Here is a 5,853-nt window from a genome sequence, read left to right as displayed (position 1 = left end):
AGGTCAAAAGGAAAAGAATTTCACAGCTACAAATCATTTCAAAATCCCGAAGAGGGGCAAAAGTAACTAAAAGAAATGAAACAAACACTTGGGTTGCCTCCTAAGGAGCATATTTTTAACATCACTAGCTTGACGTACCTATGCTTCAAGGGGGTTTGTGGAATCGAGACCTCTCATGGCCACCTAAAAAGCAATTGTATGCATATGGTGCTAAGTTATTAATTAGATTGATCTCACTAAAATTCAGAAAAGGTGACCGTGTTACTTCCATTGGTGGGGTGGGTGGTTTCCTCTTTCTCAGGATTACTTTCTTTCACCACCTCTTGGCATAGGAGAACTTTTTTCTAATGGGTCATGAGGCTAGGGAGGTCCCGCAAATACCACATCTTGGTAACATACTTCTTCCACCAACTCTTTCGATTCATCAGCCATAGGGAGTCATTTTCCAATAGCTCTGATAGTTCATCCTTCATGAAGGTGTCCTGCACATACTCAAAGACAAAATCATTAACAACATCAACATAATAGCAAGTATCATCAAAATCCATAGTGTGTCTCATTGAGTCTCCAAGCCTAAAGATCACTTCTTCGTTCCCTACTAGGAGTGACATTCGACCGTCCTTGACATCAATTAGGGCTTTTAAGGTTGCCAAGAATGGTCTTCCTAAAATAAGGGAGACATCAAGATTTCCGTCAATATCAAGGATCACAAAGTCTACGGGAAATATAAACTTGTCCACCTTAACCAAAAAATCTTCAATTATTCTTCTTGGTTAGCAGATGGATCTGTCGGCCAACTATGGTGTCATTATCGTAGACTTTGGTTTCCCAAGCCCTAGTTTTTGGAAATTTCTATAGGGCATCAAGTTGATACTCACCCCAAGATCGGCCAAAGCTTTCTCATCCACAAGCCCTCCAATAGTGCAAGGTATGATAAATCCCCCGGGGCTTTTTTCTTTCTTTGGGAGCTTGTTGGTGATTAGGGATAAGCATTCTTCACTCAGTGTCACAGAAGATACTTCCTCAAGCTTTCTCTTTTTTGTGAGAAGCTCCTTCAAAAATTTTGCATACCTTGCCATTTGGTCAAGAGCCTCAACAAATGGAACATTTATGTGCAAGGTCTTGAACACGTCAATGAACTTCTTTTATTGCTCTTCTTGTAGGTCCTTTCTTGCTTTCACAGGATAAGGAAGCTTGGGTTGGTACTTGGGTAACTCATTTTCTCCCTTTATCTCTCCTTTCTTCTCAATGTCAGCTGTGGTCTCAAAATCAATAATCCCGGACTGCCTAGCTTCTGACTGACGTTCATTAGGTTCTACAATGGTCTTCTTCAAAATAGGGCTCTGAAGTTGCTTACCACTTATCAATGTTATGACCTTTAGAGACTCCTTAGGATTAACTTCCGTATTACTAGAAAGAGAACTTGAAAGTCTCTCCTCAATTAGTTTTGACAATTGAGCCATATAATGCTCTAAATTCCTAACTGTGGCATTGGTGTTTCTCATCATTTCTTCATGCCCTGAGTGACGGATCTCATTGTCCTTGATATACTGGATCAACAAAACTATAAGCTCATTAGAAGGTCCCGATGGAGAAGGAGTCTACAGAACACCTTGTTGAGGAGGTCTAGGCTGTTGTGACACTTGCCCTTGTCTGGGTTGGCTCCAAGAAAAGTTCAGGTGATTCCTCCACCCCGTATTATATGTGCCACTTTATGGGTTGTTCAGATAACGTCTGTTCTACCCAACAAAATCAACTTGCTCAGCTTGCCCACTACCCATATCAAAAGAGGAAGAACCACTAGGTTCACTATAAGAACCCTGACAAGACCAATTTGCATGTGTGTACCGCAAGTTCACGGGTGTCAAAGTAATATAATACTCGGTGAGATGGATAGTGGAATCCACAGGGAATGGAAATATTAGTAGTACCCACTTCTCAATTATCTAGTGGGAATCTAGATTGTGATGAAATAAATTTAATTACAATATAAGAATAACGCAAGCAAGTAAAAGGGAAAGTAGAAAACAAGGGAGATCTCAATCAATAAAAATGAGGTATCCGGGTAATGCTCCTCCAAGGATCTAAACATGAAGTGTAAGACTTACTAAATGTTCCTAAACCGAGTTAGATGAGTCTAGGTAATCCAAGAATAATTGGTCCTCACCTCTATGCCACCAATACTAGTCCCCTACAAGGTCCCGGTGGAGAAATCACTCAATCTCAATACCTCACACCACATATGACCGCAATAAACTCTATAGATACCTAGGAGTGCAACCGATTTCTAATAATAAACCTAACCCTAATTCTAGGCGAAAGATCCCTAACCCTCTACAAGGTCCCGACGGAGAAATCTCTCAATCTCACGTCTCACACCAAATATGGTTGCATAACGCTTGGGGAATACGGTGATAGGAAGCACTCATCGAAGGGGAAAGAGGACACTCCACTATCTCATGACTCACCCTCTCAACCCTCTTTAATCTTGGAGTTCTAACCCTAATGGAGACCTCTCTCTCACCAAGGCAACAAATCATGCATTACCAATCAATCACAAAGATCAATACGACATGCAAGCAATGAGAAAACAAGATTAAAACTCAAATAAACTCGGAATTAATAGAAAACATAAAGTAAGCCAATACAAAAGATAAGATCCTAGGGTTCACACACCCAAATACCTACTAGGGTTTAGCCCTCCATGGGGCAAGTTACAAAGTAAAGAATAATGCAATAAAAAGCAATTTAAACCATGGAATAAAACACCCTTGAATTCGTGTTGATGGCCTTGATGGGCCGCTCAACGTCTTGAAGGATCCCTCTCCGAAGCTAGGTTGTGGAAAGCCCCCTCGATGCTATGACGGAGAAATAATCTATCAAAGTTGGTGAAGAACACCCTCAAATTCACCAAAGACCTCCTCTTGAAACCCTAGCCGCCTTGCCCTTGAATTGCTAGCAAAACGTCTCCAAAGAATAAGGCAAAAGGACAATTTATAATCCTAAACCACGTATGTCACGTGCCTCCACGTGACCGTGTGAGATTTCACATGCTCGCTTGAGGTGCAGAAATTCCCACGCGATCGCGTGGAATTCTCACACGGTCGCGTGAACAGTATTTTTGGTATAGTATTTTACTACAGTACTCTTCACGAACACGACTCACATATTCTTCTCTTGAGGCCACAAGGTCGGGCACACATCCACGTGGTAGGTTGTAAGACTTTTCATCATTGAATCATCATTTAGAAGCTCTTGCATTCTTCACACAAGTAGGGACATGGGTGTGTGACTGCCTTTGTGCCCTTCCAACTCACAAATTGGCTTGAATTCTCTTGGAAGTTGATACACACCTCCATGTACATGAGCTCCTCTTGTGTCTTGATCCTTAGGTCACAAAAAAACTCCCAAAGTGTCTTTATAACCTATATTTGCTCCTTTTTCTTCCTTCAAGGCATTCACAACCTAATTGCACAAAAGAACACTAAATACACTATATGAGACATAAACCATGGTAAAAATGATGCTCAAAGCATGTAAAACATATAAAAAAAAATATGTCTACTCAAACACTTATCAAACTCCAACCATCACAAGGAGATCCTGAAGCCTGAGAGAGTGACTGCATGTTGTCCAACCTCTTTGTGATAGCTTCAACCTATGCAGCAAGAGTAGTAACGGCATCCACTTGATATATACCGGCAGCCTTTCCCAGTTTGTTCCTTTCAGAACTCCACTTATAGCCATTGCTTGCCATTTCTTCGATCAACTATATGTGGCACTTGGTCGTTTGCTACATAGAGACCCACTTGAGGCTGCATCAAGCATTTGCTTAGTGGTGCGGTCCGGCCCATTGTAAAAAATTTGGATTTGCATCCATTCCACTATTCCATGTTGTGGGCATTTCCTCAACATCTCCTTGTACCTCTCCCAAGTGTCGTAGATGGATTCATATTCCAACTGCAGGAAGGAGGAGATATCACTCCTCAACTTGGTAATCTTCACAGAAGGAAAATATCGTGTGAGAAAAGTCTTTGCCATCTGCTTCCATGTGGTGATAAACCCTTGTGGCAAGGAATTTAGCCATTGCTTGGCCTTTCCTTGCACTGAGAATAGGAAGAGTCTAAAGCGAACAGCATCCTCATATACATTGTTTACCTTGAAAGTGTCACAGATTTCCAAGAAATTCTTTAAGTACTCATACGGGTCTTCGTCCTTAAACCCATCAAACTAGCACATCTGCTGCACCATCTGTATGAAGTTAGGTTTCAACTCAAAATTATTCACTACAACAGGAGGATGAACAATACTAGACCCCACTCCTTCCAAGTTTGGTCGAGCAAAATCAGATATTCTTTGTTAATGATTCCCGGCCATTTCTTTCCCTTGATTTACCTCAATACTGAATTCACAGACCCGGCTTTGTTTAGGTTGGCTTGCCCCAATCATCTTTGAAAATTTCTTTCGACTTCAGGATCGGGACTTGCCAATGGAGTTGAAGTACTCCCTCGGGTCATACAAATGTTCCTTCACAAAATAAGTTGAGGTAAAACCAGCTCACGATTCAAAAGTAAAATAAGTAAAGAAAAGATAAGATGAATGATCAAACAAACAAAAGAGATATTCACAGATATAAACAATATAAACAAAATACAACACCAAAATCCTAATTTTCCTAAAAGTTTCCAGTCCCCAGTAACGGCGCCAAAAACTTGATGTACTCACCGCAAGTGTATGGATCGTTACAAGTAATAAAGTGGTACCCCATAAGGGAATAGGGTTGTTGAACCTCAGAGACTGGACTTTTAGTACTAGTTGATCATCTAATGTCTAGTCAACTGAAAGGGTGATGAAGGTATTAACTACTACAAGAATAAGAACAAAGGATGAAAGAGCTAAGTAGACTAGTGTTGAGTGTAGATAGCAGGAGGACAATGCCTCGGGATGATCTGTAAGTGCCTATCATACTGACTTGAGTCTAATGCCTAGCAGGGTACATTTTAAGATCATTGTGGTGATCAAGAGCAGTGTTGCATCTACGGCTATCAAATACGGCAAGTTCTGCAAGTATAACTATAAGCTTCATACAGGCCAAGTTTTGCAACTACTCCAGGTAATCACAACTACAGTAATCCACACATGCCAAGTTTTGCAAACACATAAATAAACACAAGAAAAGAACAGAACTCCATAGGCATTAGAACTTAAGTAGTCAAAGTATCAAAAACAATAGAGTTCACAATCCCGGGGCACCGTGGAATGGTTAGCCCCTCATGAATTCATACAAGTGAGAGAGAATAACAAGCATAAAGAATAGAGACATCTAGACTTCCCCCTCTTTACATAATCTCATTAAATGTACTTCAAAAGCTCCATGGAATGGGCAACTCCACTCCTCCAACATCTCTAACTCACCCTTAGCCTCCTTAGCTCAAGTGGTGGCGACTGATCATCATTCCTTCAAAGGTTCCTCTGCTAGAGAAGAAAACTCCCGAATAAGAGATGTTGAGAAACCCTAAATCTGGGCATTAAAAAGGACTTTTGGGGCTCAGCACGGTATAAGCACAACTGTGCTTAGACCGTGCTCTTCTTGAAGCTTCAAAGTGAAAAGGGTAACTGTCATCTAGAGGGGATCATGGGAGAGCATGATCGTGCTCCACCCGTGCTTAACTTGAGCACGCCCATAAAAGAAGCACGCGGACCATGCTTCAACTGAAAGTATAGTACATTCTTTTCCCAATGTAATCACGGGGAGAAATCACCCCCGTGCTTCATCCGTGCTCTCGCTAACAATTAGGAAAATCCTAGACAGAGGAAACCATAAGGAGATGGCATGCCCGTGCTCTACCCGTG

General features: G+C 41.3%; 1 non-coding gene across 1 annotated transcript; it reads left to right on the top strand.

The window, feature by feature from the left end:
- Positions 1–3,886: 3,886 nt before the first annotated feature.
- Positions 3,887–3,993, top strand: LOC120257042. Its single transcript, XR_005535492.1, has one exon. It is a non-coding gene; the product is annotated as a small nucleolar RNA R71 (small nucleolar RNA).
- Positions 3,994–5,853: the final 1,860 nt, after the last annotated feature.

Source organism: Dioscorea cayenensis, unplaced genomic scaffold (genome assembly GCF_009730915.1).
Source record: "Dioscorea cayenensis subsp. rotundata cultivar TDr96_F1 unplaced genomic scaffold, TDr96_F1_v2_PseudoChromosome.rev07_lg8_w22 25.fasta BLBR01001815.1, whole genome shotgun sequence".
In the NCBI taxonomy this organism is placed as follows: Eukaryota; Viridiplantae; Streptophyta; class Magnoliopsida; order Dioscoreales; family Dioscoreaceae; genus Dioscorea; species Dioscorea cayenensis.
This window is presented reverse-complemented; position numbering and strand designations above follow the sequence as displayed.